The following is an 18,565-nucleotide window of genomic DNA, read 5'->3' on the forward strand; positions in this document are numbered from 1 at the left end:
GTTAACTAAATAAGTGCTTTCTGCCTTGTTTTACGCGTTATAGAATTAACCTGGTTGCTTTGCCAAGTTTCCTGGGTAAACTATGCGAGGCACATTGTTTATGTTTAGTTGATGTAGGAATCGTGTTTATTGTGCCGAGCTATGCATGTTTAATCTATGTGCGTTCATTAGAGTCGTTGTGGAAATTTACTTATTCAAGCGTTGCCAGGTGTTATACTGCTGTTATTCCAAATGTTTCATAGACTCCTAAAAACCTGCACGAGGCACGATCTTCCTTGAAAATGTGGGTAATTTTTAGTATAATGGCGCTTTGAAACTATCACGTACTTGTTTTAAATAAAACGTTGTAAATACTTATTGCACCCTGCTTTCTCCCTGTTTGTTCGTCTCTCGAGGCTCACAGTTTCTTTCTCCGCTGTCTTTGGTAAAATAAACAAGCCATCTTTTCCATATATGGTAAACGTTAGGATCAGGGTATTTGTAATGTGTAGGCAACGTTAAATGTGCCTTTTAAACAATAGATATCATATGCATGTGGAGTGAAGGGTTATAATTACAATTACAACTTTGGTCACATTTTGTGAACATAATGGAAAAATTGCGCCAATTTTGTGTGCTTTGTTAAAGGCGTGTTCGCAAAACTCACCTGTTTGATAAAGAAATGAAAAGTCAAACATATAAAGAACTCTGAAGCAAGCATTTGAAACTTTCCCGCTGCCCTTATCAGCTCTCTTTCCCAAATTTCTGCATTTCCCAGAACTCTGCATTTCACATACTTCTTATTTTACAATGAAGGGATGCAAATGAAGTGGAATGTGTTCGGAATTTCTAGTGTTTCAGGCTTACTAGAAGCGTTAGGAATAACTATCGAACGCTCGTTTTTGGAGGCATGCTTAAGGGGTCATACGCACGCATATTCGGTTCGCCTGGTGTCTTCATTGAACTAAACGAGGCATCTTTTTTATGTTTGGTGACACTAAGGACGAGGCAATGGTTCATGTGTGGGCAAGGTTCATAGTGTGTGGGTACATGAGGCTCTGGTAATAAATTTCGTATGTTTGTGCTCGAGAGCGTCATGAGTGTATCCAACGAACAGGTCAGAATTTAACCCGTAGTGCCGGCATAACTACAAATTCCACCAACTACATACCTTCTTTTTTTTCTATTTTCATGCGTCATAAGACGCTGGTAGTTGCCTTCCACGAGGTTTTTGGCGAACTAATCAAAACACCTCGGTTATATTCCGAGAAAATAAACGGTTGGTTATGCGTAACGCGTACGCTAAGTAAATGTGAGGGGCAAATTACGACGTTTGAAGTAGAGCAGACATGGAAGCGATCTCGGCTTTATCAATGCATTTTGCGAACAAAACAGAATTTATCTCGCTGTTCTGGGAGAACTGGGATTGAAACCGAGACCAAACCTACGAAAAATTCGGATTGATGCTGGGTAATGTTCGGGGGGAGTAAAATGTGCTTTCATGAATTACTGGCTTTCAAAAATTCCCAACATTCAGGGCTCAAAATCATTGTCTGCGGGCAATGCTTGAAACGGAACCTTCATACGCGAGTGCAAAAATTTAAAATTAGGTGATCGGTATTACGTGCCAAAACCATTATTTGATTGTGACGCATGCCGTAGGGGGGGGGGGGCGCAGTACGGATTAATTTCGACCCCATGTGGTTCCCTAGCGTGGACCTAAGTCTAAGTAAACGGGTGTTTTTTGCATTTCACCCTCATTGAAATGCGGCCGCCGTGGCCGGGATTTGATTCCGCGACCTCGTCCTTAGCAGCGCAGCACCAAAGCCACTAAGCAACCGCGGCCGGGCATGTGCGAGTGTAAATGCAGGAAAATACATCCCTTATTTCAAATGCTCGAAAGAAAAGCTTCTCTCGAAAGCAATGCATTTAAGGCAGAAAGATGGGATGGTTGGTGGTTATTCGCATAAGGCTACATTGCACTAGCGCGTAAAACAGGACACGGGCAGGAACATGAAAAAGACACACCGAGCACTGGAAATTGGTTTGCAATTCAGCAAACTCGCAAATATCTCCTGACGCTTTCTTCTTTTTCTTCTTGTCTTTTATCTTTACTGTACTGTGTTGCGTGTATCCTCGACAATACTATTGCCTTTACTAGCGATAACTTTGTGCGGTAGACTTATGCACGAATAGTATTATTTGTAATATAATACTATTCCGGAAAGTAAAAAAAGAACATATCAAGTGAGTAGGAAGGATTCAGAGTTATGTAAAATAAAGCAACGGATACCACAAATAAACACTCGTACCTTATAACTTAGAACCTTTGAACTCAAACAAACACTTAAAGCCACTGCGTTCAAGATAACCAAATAAAAGACGTACACCGCCTACGAAGTTTTTCATTGTGCCCTACATATTAAGGTTTTGCGACGTCTTCTTAATATATAGATGGAATCTTGGGCGCAGCGCCAGGAAATCCAAGCGGAATGTGTATAATGACAGCTGTGGAGCTTTTTGAAGCATTCGGCTCCAATAGGTTTGCTATCTCAGAACGTGTGCTAAAAGCTAACCTCGGATCCTGCTTGCCATGAATTCGTCCAAATATTTGCGAAGAAGCAAGCCCGCTTGCTATCCAAGGAAGCGTTTTGTATGCTTTGAGAGAAGACTTGTGGCACTATGGTGTGGGTGGCGCCCCCCTTAGAAGCGAGCCTACGCGTACGAGGAAGCTTTGATTATTCCTTCAGCCTAGCATTTGCAATAACTGACCAAATGGAAGTGAGCTGTGAGCGGATGTCAGCTGTAGCGGCCCGCTAGTAAGCAACTGTGAGGAGCGGCCACTCGAGGCCTCAAGTGATAGTTTTTGTGCCATTGGCTCTTGCGCGATGCAGTGGGCTCTGTGCAGTATCTTATTAAAGTGATAGATAGGGCCAGTTGGTTTTGCGTCAAGGTCAGCACGAAGAAAAACTTATCTACAAACACACCGAATCGGTCAATCTCTAACTTCCATCTATCGGCGTTTGTTTATAGGCTGGATTTATATTCACAGTGGAAAAGCCGTGACGCGATAGGCAACTGGAAAAAAAAACCTGAAAAATAAAACCGAGCAGATTCAGAAAAAGGTATTCGGAAAACAAAACCACGAGACGATCTTTGTGCGACTGCCAATGCTTTTTCTTCGTCTTTTTTGTTGTTTCTCATTTTTTGGGACGTCACCACTGTACTTCTGTGTCTATAAATCCGGCTAATAAAGAAAAGCTGATAGTTGGAAGTTAGCGCTTCTTCCTGTGTGTGTCTTTCATTGTTTATATGTTTCAGTTCGCGCTGCCATTACCTCATCTTCGCAGCGGGTCCGGTGTCGCATTTTCACAATGGTACTCGAGAAAAAGGCATTTAGCGGAACATACTTGATGTCCCGGATTTACTCTTGAATCAATAAAGCTTCACTTGCTCTCTCGCCTTCTTTTCTAAGGACATAATTTCAGTTTCCTCTAAAGCTGACCAACCAATAACGAATGAATGAAGTTGTGGTAGCTGGTCGTTACCGCCACTTCACTCATTCATTCTTAGTTGGTTAGTCAGTAACTCAGTCGATGCCTATTCAATCTATTAATCGATGAACTCATCAGACCAATAATAAGTAGACTGTTCCAGTCGTTTTAATACTCCCGTCGGATGAACAGGGAATGAGCTTTCGGCTTATGCAGTGTGCAGTTGATTATACTCCGTTTTGTGGTTATCATACCTTGTGTGGATAACGGTTAGAATCCCTAGATATTAAAGAAAAGAAACCTCAGCGGCGACAACTCCTGCAGCGTGGCCATGTGCTAGGTTTTTTTTTCTTAAGTGATGTACCAAACGTCTTTTTAATGGAAGGCCACAAAGATATTGACTTCGGAACAATATAATTTTGGGCTAGTTCGTGAGTCATATTGGACCACGGCGAAGCTTTGCAGACGGGACCAAAGAAAGACGGGTGTTGTTCAAAGGCTGTATATTGGCGGGAGACAAGAGATTGGATTCGTCACTGCGAATCGAGCAGTTTGAAAATATAGACGCACAATAGAAGACCAGGGTCTCATTCCCAGATTACTGTCTTCTGCTTATTTATGTCTCTCATCCCTCTCGACTGCTCCTTGTGAAGACCAAATGTAGAATTGCATAAGGTCGCCGAAGCCAACGCTTTGACAAGGGTACTCGCCTACGCCAGCGCAGTAGCTGCGTCCGCGTTGTGGATAGAGTGAATTAAGTGTTCATGTACGCCTAGTACACTCTGCCCCATTGTCAATGGGCAAGGAGGAGGAGAACATGCCGAAGCGCCCAGTAATGTAACAAAAGTGCTAGTCTCAAAGAAAAAAATGGGGGAGAGGAGGTCGACAAGGAAAGAAAATACATGTAAACTAAAGAAGGAAGAAATTATACATAAAAAATTGTAGTGTAACCCAAATTAACACTTACAATTTATAACCGACACCCTTTAAACAAATACAATCACTTATATTGACGGCGTTGAGATAATGAAATATATTATTGTAGATTGAGGTAAAACACTAGGAAAGCTATGCGGTATGGGCAGTGACAGTTATGGAGCTGTTTGAAGCTCCTGGCTCCACTGAGAGTGAATTCCTCGCCGATCTGTAGTACATGATTTACCAAGAACCAACCCCGATACATGCCTCTGTGAAAAGGTAAGATGTTATGAACAACCAACCCCGCTTGCTGTCAAAGAAAACATTTCGTATGCTCCGAGAGGTGATTTGTGGCAATGTGTCGCACTATCCGTTCGTGGTGGCGCTCGCCTTACCGCTAAGCTTATGCGCGCGTGGAAGACAACTGGTACTTTGAGCGCGACTTCCTCTGGTTCCAGTTCGTAACCCTGTGCAGCCTCCACGACCGCCTCTGGTCAGCAGCGGAGGAGTTTCCCAAACAGCAGCATCGCAAAATGCTAGCTGTCGCGTGAGAAGAATGCGGAGTCGCTGTCCTTATCACGGGTATCATCGCCACGGGGATACCACACAACTGTCGGGATTTTACCGCTTCGTTAAGCGCGAGACACGTGGTGCGATTTTGCATGCGATCCCTCGTAAACCATGGCAGGGTCTGAATTGCCGCTAGTGACGATTTGGGAGACGTGGCACGAACGTTTTAAAACTGGACCAGAACTTAGCACCGCTATATGACGGCAAACCTATAAGGAGTTGATTGTGACATTTCAACAACTGCTGGCATGCACGTGACGGTTGACCGTGAACAACCAAAGATACCAACGGGTCGTTTCCACACCTCGTATCTCTTGCAAATCTGCGACTTCGTCGATGCCGAACTTGTGCCCGCATTTCTGGACGTGCAATTCTGTAACCGTGAGGTCACGACCGCATGCATGCTTCTTTCGCGCCAAAATATCTCTTTGAAACATCTGGTTGTCAGTGACGTGCCATCCTCTCGCTTCCTTAACTCGAGACAGCTAACGCTTTGAGATGTGGTGTTGTACTGCCCAGTCTTCAACATCGGCCCATGTTAATGCGAAAGCATCATCTGAACCATGAGGCAAATGAGCCGTGTTGTTGTCCGCAGTGAGTGCTAACAAATGTCATTATCAGCATCTTCTAAATAAGAACAAGTTAGAGTAAGGTGACTTAAGGTGAAGTATAATGAATGAAGGTGAAGTAAAAGGAATGAGGGTGAAATAAATTGAATTTAGGTGGATTAAGGTTAATTAAGGTGCATTAAGGTTGTTACAAATTAAGGCACGGAGGATTAAGGTTCGTACAAACTAGAGCAAGGTGGACTACGACACATTAAAGTGTGTTAAGGTGGACTAAGGAGAATTAGGGTGGTTCGAAATAGATCAAGGTGTCTTACAAGGTTTACACAGAAACAACCACTTACAGTGACTACGTCCAAGAGAATCAAATAAAAGGCATACGCCGGCTGCGATGTTCGTAAGAGATTACAGCTTGCTACATATTACGATTGCGCGACTTCTTCCTAATATAATAATGAAATTTTAGCTGCAGTACTTGCGAAGCTTGGAAGAATGTGTATAATGACTGCTATGGAGCTGTTGGGACCATCTGGCTCCATTGAGAACGCGAGGCCTGCAATGAGGGTCCGCACATTATAGGAGCCCAGCTGGTCTAAATTTCCGGAGTCCCCACTACGACGTGCCTCATGATCAGATCGTGTTTTCGCATGTAAAACCTCATTTAAAAAGAAGTATGTTGACATCACTTTTGCGCACATTTAGACCCAGACTGTCTTGTTTGATCTAATGTTTTTCGATAGAGATGCCTACATAGTGGGTGAGGCCTGCCTGGAAGGCTATTGCATTATTACCGAAAAACAAGGGGGGGGGGGGGGGCTGAAGGGGCCGCATCTAGAGAAGTCACAAGATATCGCCCCTTATTCATACCTGAGTCACGGCACTTCGACAAGGCCATTCTTAGAGAGCTTTAGAATATCGTTTGCTATACCAAATGTAGACGCGTCACGTACGTAAACAAATCGCGTTGTCCTCTTTGTGCATGCTCCGTACGTTGCGTTTCCGTGGTTTACGTCTACAATGCGAACGTACGGGATGTGGTGGGTTTATCGTGCGCAGTGTTTACGTCAGCCAAAAAATAGCGTTGTCAAAAGTGGCCGTTAACATGGACCCCGCTACAGTGTGAATTCTCGCGATGGCTACGCCAACGGCGCTTAGATAACGCAAGATTGGTGTACTTCCATCCAAGACGTCAAGCTAGCTTGCCCGACTGCCAGAGAATCTAATGCGGTCGCTCCCAAGTAAGCCGCGGTGATTTTGGTGTCACCGCTTTGTGGCTACGCTTGCTATGTACTCTCGATATGTTGGCAGTAGCGGTTGAAATCAGTTGTCGCTTCCTCTATATAGTCACCTTAAATGTTACATAACGGCGCAAAGCGCATGCAATCTGTAAGAACGTTCGGCTATTCCGGCGTCCATTTTTGCGTAACGAGACGCGTCGGCATAGAAGCCTCAGGATGGTGGCTAGTCGGTTGTCTTCGCTTGGATATGTTTGGCACGATCCCCGGATGGCTCCATGTCCACTAACGTGTTGCTTTTCCAAGCGCGCACCGCAACGTTCTGCAAAAGCGCTTGCACTAAACATACGTAAACCGACAAACGCTACTATAAGACTGCAGGATCCTCTGCCCCGAAACCCGGCGATATTCGCGGAAAAAAATATATAAAAGAAAAACTTCGCTTTTAAAATTGTCTATGATTGTCGCGATATTCACTCAACGTCAAGTCAAAGCCGTCAAGTTGCATGCGCTGTGAAAGGGATCAGAATGTAAGGGAGATGGTCTGTGTGATTCGGCATGCGTGGTTAGGAAAGATTTTTCTCTCCCGCACAACGCCGCCGAAACCGACGACGACACAGGATTGTCTGCGACATGGGGTCCGTAACGCTTTCGCGTCAAAAGCATTGTAGTTCTTGCAAAGTCTTCAGGCTGAAGCGCTCCGGATCTGTCTAGGCCTGCCTCAGAGTGTTTCAACAGTGGCTACGGTTGCAATCGCTAGAGACCCACATTTAAATTGAAGTGCTCAGGACCCTTATAAGGCATCCAGCCAGGACTCCTCGTCACCACTTAGCCTCTCAACCATCGGACAGACCACACACATCTTTCAGCCAAAGGATAACTGCATATGATGAATCATTGCCAGCTTGTTTCACTCCAGCTGCGAGACCTTCGATTCCTCCATGGCGCCTCGCTCTGCCAAAAATCAACCTCACAATACCTGGCACATCAAAAAACGCTGATCTATCATCACCAGCTTTTAAACAGCTCACACTACTATATTTGTACAAGAACTACCGTGACTCTACCCATATTTACACTGATGGATCTGTCCTTCTAAACAGCTCCGCGGCGGCAATCGTCATACCAGCGAAAGATATACAACCATCAAATTTTAGACGACCCACGCGACAACATAGACGGCAGTAGAGCTCGCAGCGCTCTTTACTGCCCCTCATCACATTGATGATGAACCGCCACACAAGTGGACGGTATTCTACGATTCGAAGGCGGTACTGCAATTACTACTGTCACCTTTACGACGCGGACCGCACGAACAACTAACATTCCATATTACAGAGACGTTACACCATATAAGTGATGCAGGCCATGAAATGACCCTCCAGTGGCTTCCAAGTCACTGCGGGATAATCGGCAATGAACGGGCGGATCAAGCTGCCCGCTCAGCCCATACTGAGGAGCACCACGTACCAATTCCACTTTCTAGAACTGACGCAGCACGGAAGCTCCACCTACTTGCTGCGCAGGGCACCGCGTCGGAATGGAATGATCTACATTTAAGAAATACGCGACTGTACTCATTTGATCCGACATTAGGTCTCCGAGCGCCATCACAGCTTCGCCGTGGAGACGCCAAGCTTTTATATCGACTGTGGTTGGGCGTTGCCTTTACCATTCCGCTTAGGGATGACCGAAACCGCAGCCTGTGACCACTGCGGCTGTGAAGAATCGATTGACCATATTTTGTGCACCTGCCCGCAGTACAGTTAACAGAGGGAATGCCTTCGCCACGAACTTGACTAGCTGGATGACCCGCCGCTATTGGGAAAAAGAATTTTACGCCATCGAAAGGACCTACCGTCACAGAAGAAGGCCGTGCAATCACTATTGCGCTTTTTGCGATCTGCCGACCTGTGTGAACGTCTTTAACTGGAACGCCTCTTGTGTGTGTGTGTGTGTGTGTGTGTGTGTGTGTGTGTGTGTGTGTGTGTGTGTGTGTGTGTGTGTGTGTGTGTGCGTGTGCGTGTGCGTGTGCGTGTGTGTGTGTGTGTGTGCGTGCGTGCGTGCGTGTGCGTGCGCGCGCGCGCGTGTGCCTCCGTGTGTGCGTGTCTTTTTCTGTTAACGTCTTCCTCTCTCTCCTCTTTCTAACCCCTATCTCCCATCCCTAGTGTAGGGTAGCAAACCGGAGACTGATATCTGGTTAACCTCCCTGTCTTCTCTCTTCATCTCTCTGTCTCTATTGGTTAAATTTTCCTTTCCGCGCGTTCCAGGTTCGCGCAAGCTCTCACCTGCGTTCTAACTGCGCCTCGGTAAGGGCCAATCAAAACCCGCCACTCGGCTCGACGGGCTCGCTTGCCCGCGAAAGGTTCATAACTCGAAAGACCACTGAGCGGCGTCCAATTGGACATTGATGTTTATTTTATTTTATACGCTCATTTTATACACTCTTGACTTGGCGGCACCTCCTTCCGGTTCCCATGTGTAGGGTAGCAAACCGGTTAGGCAAAACTGGTTAACCTCCCTGCCTTCCTTCTCCACTTTTTCCTTCCTTCCTTTCCTTCCGGTTGGCTCCGCAGTCACGTGCCCAGTGACGCACACAATAGGCGCACCTTCTGCGAGCCAGAACCGTGGACTCACCGTGCAATCTGGGAAGCGTGCTCGTCTGGTACCACAGAGGCCCGGGCTCGATTCCCCAACCACACCCAAATTTACGAATGTTTCGTTTCAAGGGCATTGGTTTAGCCATTGTGACCCTTTTTTTCTTCCCTTCTTCCTCTTCCCTAACGTAGAGTAGCAGGCCGGATGCTCTATTTTCCAGCCGACATTTCTACATTTTCCAATCATTAAACTACTTCTCTTCTCTCTTGATTTAGCTTATTTACAAGAACATCCCTGAGAAATTCGACGTCAGTCCAAGCATTTATTGAAAAGTTTGCGACATCACTGATTTTTGGTACCACTCGTTGCTAACAGCATCGGATTTTTTGCCTAATGGTACAACATAACGCTCTCGCATTAAACAAACAAAAACACAACAGACAAACAAGAAATTAAAGTTCATTTTTCCAGTCCGCCAACTGATGTCACGTGATCACATGGTAGTTTTTTAGGTGCATCAAGCATCTTCTTGCCCTGTGCCCTCTCTGCTCGGCTACTCTCTAACTGTGAGAGGAATAAACATATCATTTGAAAAGTCATCTAGAGCAATTAGCATAGAGAACAAACTAGGAAGCCATATTCTCTTATCTTGCACGATATCCTCAAGCACAATATAAATATAAAGTGTAGCTTACATCCAGAATCGCTGTTCACTGTGAAAATTCCTGCAGAAATGTTTAGCACCACACACATGAATGCAAAAACCATACGAAAATCTTATTACATGCTTTACCTCAGCACGAATGAGGATGCAATACATTATTTAGTAACCTAACAAATTATTACTTACCCCTAGAATTAACCAGTCTGTTCCAATACAGAAAGGGAAAAGGAAATAGGGAAAACTAGTCTGCAATATATTTGCTGACACATAACTTTATAGTTTCATCGTGGCGTTTTCTGAGGAACACCAGGAATGGCTACATTATATGATGTTGCATCAGTAACAGATAAAGCTGAAGAAAGGAAACAAGCTCTGGTCGAGACACACTTCAGCGCTGCGGACGTGTTTGTAAGTTTACCCTGTTCCGTAGAACAGAATATCTCAAGAGGCGTGAGAAAACGCCTGAAGCACGCAAAGAATGATAGTGGCATTTGAAAGCCCGCAGATTCGCCTGCGAGAAATCGCAGTTTTACACATAATTTGCGCCCGAAGTATAGAAGGAATTATAGACACCAGTGCTTGGTGCATGAAACGCGCTCCTTTCATCTAAAAAGGCCAAATTCAGCGGAGCCCTAGCTTGAACGGTCGAGAAGTCGCGCAGTTTTTTTTTTCGGCAAAGAAATAGTGAATTCTGCATAAGAATACTCACGTATGCGTGGCATCAATGAAGTTTTAACGGTGGTAACTAGTTTATTTGTCACTGTGTTCATGTTCCGGTCTGTTCGTCGAAGTAGCTATGTATATAGAGCACATGACTGGAACATTTGTGGACAATATAGATAGCTCCTGTTCACACAAATCTTCCTTTCCGCGCTATGTATTATTTATTGACACTTAGAGCAAGAAATAACACTAACCCACACATGAACAAATCGTCCGCTGCATTGACTGTTGGCTTGATGTGAATAGAGAGAGAGAGAAATTTATTTACAGAAAGGCAGAGAGGTCGGCCTGAGCTATAACTTGCTCTGGCCTGCTACTCTACACTGGGGAAAAGAGACGAGGAGGGAAAGGGTTGATGAATGATGATGGTATACGGAAGAAATGCGGATATACAAATTCAGAGCTGTGGATATCTAAAGCCGCGCGTCCAGCCCATTGGCTTGGAGAAAAGCTATAGCGGCTCTTATTACCAGGGCTGCGCTGTTTGCATTAGGCAAAGGACCTAAAGGAAACTCGTCTGATAGCGGTCTTTCATGGAGAGTGGTCTCATGGTCTCTCATGGACACAAGCGATTACACAAATGGGACCAAGAAATTAAATTTCGTATGCCTCACAAGCTCAAAAGAAGCCACACGAGCATGGTGCACCGGATTCGCCTTGGTGTCGCATTCACCAACCGTTATAGACATAAGATAGGTGCCAGTGATACTAGCCCAGACTGTGAATGCTGTGAGGTGCCAGAAACACTTGAACATATATTTTGTGTGTGTCCCGCGTACGCGCAAGTACGACAGCAACTTGTCTCTTCCATTGCAATGGTGTGAATAGAAGCATAAGAAAAACTGTTCAAAATATGCGGTATTCTTCAGTATTGGTGCACCACGGTCTCTCAAGTTTCATTGTAAGCATCTCGATTCTTTAACTCAGTGTGGAGAAGCAAGCCAGAAACACTCTCCTCCTACCATCGTCTCCGCTTTTCTTCTCACTATTATTCTTTTCTTTCTCTATCTCTCTCCCTTGTACTCAAACAGTGAATGATTTACTTAAGAAAACTGAAATTATTAATAAATAATCAATTATTTATTAATGTTACCCAATGCATTTTTAAATATTCAATAGTTATTCACCATATCCGAGCGAATCCCGTTAGGGTAAGCCGTCACAGAGAGTAGCGAACGTGCGTGTTACGGATCAAGCAATTCAACTGCACTGAGATATTCATGACTTCTTTTGAGTAGCCAACTGGGCATCTAATCTCCTTAGGTCGTCTGCCTTTCTGGTGTTATTTTGCCGGCTCCTCCACTTTTTATGCATGTATGTTTAGGGCGGATGGGATCATTATGTCGTAAACGAATATCCAGACAAATTACGATTATAAATACAAAGCGAAGCAAGCTTTACGCGAAACTGAAGTGACTGAGGTCGCGTCCCGATTTTTGAAACACTTGACTGCTTGGCCCTTTGTTGAAGACTGTCTTCATCAATTGCGCTTCATTGCCGGCTGACAAGCTGTGGGATTCGTCACTGCCAATTTAGAAGTGAGATATCAGCGCCGCACAATAGACGTCCAGCGTCTTCAGCCATGTTTACGGTATTCTTTTCCTTAATATAGTCTTTCGTTGCTCTGGTCGGCTTTGTTTCTTTACCACTTGTACAAACAACGGCGAAGTCAACGCTTCGGCAAGGGTACTGGTCTTCATCGGCGCAGCAGCTGCGTCCATTTGCAGCGCGTTTATGTACGCTTTGCTAACTCTCTCCCACCCTCAATGGGGGAGGAGGAGGACAATACGCCGGTGCGAAGAGAGACTTAAGGAAAGGGAATCTCGAACAAATTGGGAGGAGCAAAGTCGAAAACGAATTAATAAAAATATTTGACGTAAGGAATGCAGCACTTACACAGCTAACGTGAAACCCAAACGAACGATTTCACTGAGGGCTTTCAAGATAACTTAATGAAAAGTGTGCGCCGCCTACGAAGTATTCCATCATAATTTCCTAAATAGCTAGGTTGAGCGATTTCCTTTTAATATATTTAATGGCATTTGAGGTCTAACACTTGGAAAGCTAGGCGAAATGTGTGTAATGACTGCTATGGAGCTCTTTGCATTTGTGGCTCCATTGCAGTTACAGCCCAGTGTTTAGAGTTCTTAAGTTACCTTACATACAACGAACCCTGTTCTTGCTTGCCATTAATGCGTTATTTTCTAAGAGCCAAACCCCGGTTGCTAACGAAGAAAGTATTTTGTATGCTTTGGGAAGCGATTTGTGGCACTGCTTTGAACTAGGCTTTGTGGGTGCTATTCGTAAGCGAGGTATTACCAATTCCTACGTTACCTTACATACAAAGAACCAACTCCCGGTTCCTGCTTGCCGTGAATACATTAAGTTATATCTGAAAAACCAAACCCCGGTTGCTATCGAAGAAAGCATTTTTTATGCTTTGGGAAGCGATTTATCGTAATGCGTTGCACTATAGGCTTTCTGGGTAGCACTCCCCTTACCGCCGAACTTCGGCGTACGCTGGATCCCACCGATACTTCGAGCGCCACTTCCTCAAGGACCAGTTGGTAACCCCATGCAGCCTCCAAGACAGCCTCCGGTCACCAGCGGGACAACGCTAGCTGTGGCGAGAGAAAAATGCGAAGACGTTGTCCTTAAAGGATCAACATCGCACGGTCGTACCACGCCAATGTGCAGTTTCTGCCGCTGTGTTAAGCGAGGGACACGCGATGCGAATTTGCGTGGGATCCCTCGTACGACGTGTCGCGGTCCGAGTGGCTGCGTAGGACGATTTCGGACGCGCGGCAAGAACGAACGCTTTAAAACTAGGCCAGAACTTAGCACCGCTAACTATGCGACGACAGGCTCATAATGGGATGATTGTGACATCTCGACAACTGCATGCACGGACCTTGCGCACTCAGAATTTTCAAAGTGACACTTCTATACCTCGTTTCTCTTACAAACTTGCGATTTCTGTCACGCACTCGCGTACGCACAGTGCTATATCTATTACGTAATTAAGTACGTAACATACCTAAAACATAGGTATTTTTTACCACAGCCTGATGTATCCACCAATTTCGAACATTGCCTACACATCGGCCATTATTTAATTTCTTGGAGACCTCAAGAGCTTTGAGAACTGGCTTTATACTGCACTGTCTTCAAGATGGGCCCATATTACCGCTAAAGCATCATATGTCCCACCAGGCAGCAAAGCCAGCGTTGTCCGTAACGAACAGCAATAAAACGTATTATGAGCGTCTTGTAAGTTATGTCAGAGTAAGATGAGGTTAGGTGGAGTGAAACTAATTAAGGTGAATAAAGTGAATTAAAGTGGATTTGTCTGTATTAGGGTAGAATCAGGCCGGCAAGAATTAGAGAAAGGACGATTAAGGTAGATTAAGTTAGATGTAAATTAGAGCGAGGTGAATTACGATGAATTAAAGTGGATTGAGGCAGATTAGCATTTGCACAAATTAGATAAAGATGAATTAAGGTATATTAGAGTATAAATTCTAAGTACACGTAGCAATCTATGACGACGCCTACCATGGACGTAACCAACTATTTAGAGAAGTCATAAGGATTTGGTATTGAAATCAAGTAAGGATACTTAAGCGATTGCAAATTTTCTTCTCGCCCACCACAGTAGCGTAGTAGAGCTATGGCGTCGCGGTGCTGAGGTTCAGGTCGCAGGTTTAATTCAGGCCACGGCGGTCGCATTACGATGGCGGCAAAATATGAAAACGCTCATGCGCTTAGATATAGGTGCACCGTAAAGAAGCCCGCAGGTGAACATCAATTCGCAGTCTCCTACTGCGGCGTGCACGGCTTATCAACGGATCCTGTTTTCAGACATACAGGCCAAGAATTGAATTCCTAATCCAATGTTTTTAGACAAACAGGTGCCTACAAATTGGGTGAGGGTCGCTTACAAGGCTGTTGTGCTATCGCACTGCCCCCTTCCCCCTATAATGCAGAAAACAAGAGGAGGGAGAACGGGAAGGGGAAGGTGGGTTCACTTATAGAAGGCCCAAGATCCAGCGCCTGATCTACACTTGTGCGACTCCACAGTGACAGGCACATTATCAGACGGCTATAAAATTGCGTTTGCTGCTCTTAATTTGAACGTACCACATGTCACGATGCGGCACGACACGATGTGATGCGACATGTCACAATGTGGCACGCTAGACAGCTGCTGACGCCCAGCGGGAACTGCCCCCTGGTAGAATCTAGGCGTGTGCTTAGCAACGCTGACGGGAGCAGGAAGGTAGTGTCACAACCGACGTCTCTCGATATGAGACGAGACGGACAGAAAAAAATTGGCTGATGCTTAACTTTTGTAAATCTTGTTATCACAATCGAAAGGTCGGTTTGACATTGTCTTGCAAACACTACGTACAAAGTGTTTGATTAAAGTGAGGCCACTGTCTCTCACGCACGTCACACACGCTGCCGAACGGGTTGTCCTTGAAGTCACGATCAAACCTGGCCGTGGCCATTGAGTTTCCCGCCAGCCGAAGGGCGTAGTTCGTCAAACGTTCGTTGTGGCGCCGTCGCTTGTATCCACGACCTGTTATCTTTCTTCTTGGTGTTAGTGTTGCTGAACGACGGCGACGGTTGCAGCAGCTTCGATCTTGGCACGCTACCGAGTTTGGGACGCTTCTCCACAGCGTGCTAATCTGGCCGTCCTTTGCTGCGGTGTTTCAACAAGCAACTTTGCTTTTGCTTCAGATTTCGCATCCTGCCGCCGAGCTTTATCAACTCGATGAGAGGATTCAGCCTCTCCCTTGCGCTGAACCTCACGCGCAGACGACCCAGCCCGCGCGCCATCCATGTCGAGACGGATCGACCAACATCCAACGAAGCAGCCGTTAAAGGTGCGCTTATAGTCCGACGTCATCGGCGCGTGCACGGACGAGCGTCAGGCGACGCCGGGCGCGTCGGGGCGCCTTGGCAGCGTCCGGTTACGCTGGCTGGGCAAGTGCGTCGAACCATCGTTCGAAGCATAGATGCCGCTGCCCTCGCCACTTTGACGTAACGTCTGCGCGCGCTAAGGCTACGTCGCGCTACGTTTAGCTCTTTAATCCTGGCCTAGTCTTGGCGGGGCTCGGAGAGACAGCTTCTGCGACACCTCTCTTCGGTGGATCACGTGTGTGACGTCACATCTGCTACACTGGTGCTCCGGAGGCTCAAGGTCACTGTGACGCGATGAATGACCTTGAGAGAAAATAACGTGCAGCGCGATGGACAAGGACTGCGAGAGACGACATACACATCGCTGTGTACGTCGTCACTCGCAGTCCTTGTCCTGCGCGCTGTACGTTATTTTTGATCATGAATTACCAACTAGCCCAAGCAACCACCGTAGACCTTGAGAGACTTGTAGTAGAGGTTTCATTCTAATACCATGGGCTATTGTCAGAGCCCATTGGAAAGGTCAGACAAATTTAGCTTGACGCTAACGGTTCGACCCGATTGCGTGCACTAAGGTGTGGGACACACACAGCTGCTCGTCATGTAACGCTAATGGGGGGCTCGCCCACCATAAGCGTTATTTATTTGCGTTACTCCCTCCACCCGGCGTATAAGCCGGGTGGAGGCTGAGCAAGGAAACACTTGCCCATCTCTCTCCCTCACTGTCAGAAGTGGAGGGTCAGGGTATGCCATTTGCCGCCTTTCCGCCAAGTTTCTAAAGCGGGCCCTTTTTGCTGCAGGCTGGAAAATCCACCAAGACGACAGCGGAGGCCAGACTTTCTTTGTGGATGCATTAACCGTGTAAGTAATGCCTTTATTTATTACTTATGCCCTGTATGGGCAGTGAGCATTGCCTTTCGTGCCTCGCCGTGAAGATGTGTAACAAATCACGTAAGGGGTGTGCCATACACGTTGGCGTTGCGGAGAAGGCTGGCGCCCGGCAGTCCCCTCAATAACAGATTTCACGGTGCGCTTCGTTTTCCCCATGTTCGGTTTTCGGGGATCGCAAAAAAGACATTTGAAACACGTAGTTGGCTTGCTATATCTAACCTAAGGGTGAGCGATATAAAAGAATTATACTCACCCATCCCCAATTATGCCGTGCTTTACGGCACTTGTCTGATGTATTAGCAAATACTATACCCCGGACTATTGAATACACGTCTGGTCTGAGGATTTTTCAATTTTACGGAATATAAAAAAGGATCACCTGTGCCAGTGTGCACAATACTTTTGCTTTGGATGGACTATTCAAAGAGTTGGACGTTGCCAGCACGAGAAATCAGAACCATATCTAATTAATTAGTACAGTGAAGGCAACATACAAATACACCAAGGAGTGCATAGAGTAAATTACGTGCACTTATTATTTGAAATTATTATTTGAAATTATTATTCAATAATGGGAAGTGAAAGTGAATAAAAAGAGCAGCTGGCCGCATCTGAGGCTTGAACCACGTCTTCTCATTACCCGTGTGATGCTCTTACCAATAACGCTACCTCGGCACCATTTTCTTATGCAATTTCTGTTTCTGTTTCTGTCTACCTACTGGAAGTAAACCTAATAGGGTTACCTAGCGCCACACACCACGTAGTTCTGGGCGGATGTGGAACGACTTTTTTTTTTTGTCGGAAGCTTCACGTGTACCTGACCTTTTGGGTGAAGGCATCTGGTTAATAAGCACACACATGCTACCCGAAGGCATCAATGCTGCTGGATTCGAGGCCTCGCTATGTGTTGAACGAGCAGAAAGAAAAACCCAGGCCCTGATTTTCATTAATCAAATCATAAGAAGCGGAATTTCCGAGCAGATGATACCGGACATCAGGGAAGTCTGCCACCACGCTTTGGAAGCAGGGCACAAGATAATATTTCATTGGATTCCTGCTCACTGCGGCATCGTCGGCAACGACTCGGCTGGCAAGGCTGTACGGTCTGCCCACGAAGACATCCAGACACGTCACATACCTTTGGCGAGGACGGCCACTGCCAGGGAACTTCGCCTGCTTGCGCGCAAAAAGTCGCAAGATTTCTGGAGTTCAAGTGCCTTCTATTACCGATGGCTTAAGCACGACACCTAGATACGGCTGCAACTGCCATTTCGCCTTTGCCGTGGCGAAATAAACTTCCTGCCCAGCTTGTGACTGGGAGTGGCGTTCACGAACACTTACTGCGATCGTATAAGAATGTCCGAGAGCGCGATGGGCGACTCCCGTAGGTGCGAGGAAACCATCCTCGCACTTGCCTGTTCTCGGTACGAAGTAGAACTCCTCTCTCTCAGGACGACGCTAAACCGACTGGACGGGACACCGATCTCTGAGTGAAAGGTACTCGGACCATGGGCCCACTCGTCACAAATGAAAAGCCAACAAAGACATCAAGGACAACATGGGGTAAGTTACTTGCACTTGATAAATGAATTAAAGAAATGGTAAATAAATGGAAATGAAGTGGGTGAAAAAACAAATAGCCGGAAGTGGGATATATATGCGAACTCACATCATCGCATTATGCGTGCATTGCTTCGACTAAGTGAACTACCCCGGTTCCATTATCCATCGACTTTCTGAAGTACTTGTGTTTTTACTGCTATAACTACAATATATATATATATATATATATATATATATATATATATATATATATATAGCGAGAGAGAGAGAGAGAGCGTTGTTTAGCTTAAGGTGCGCTCCGCACTCAAGAAATAGTTAGTAAGCCACTGGCCAAAGGCAAGATTGTATCCAGAAACCGGCAACTCTTATTTTTCATTTGTCCTAGCAATTTCAATAACTGACCAAAAAGGAAGGGAGCTGTAAGCAGATTTGCGGCCC

Source organism: Dermacentor variabilis, chromosome 9, assembly GCF_050947875.1.
Source record: "Dermacentor variabilis isolate Ectoservices chromosome 9, ASM5094787v1, whole genome shotgun sequence".
Taxonomy (NCBI): Eukaryota; Metazoa; Arthropoda; class Arachnida; order Ixodida; family Ixodidae; genus Dermacentor; species Dermacentor variabilis.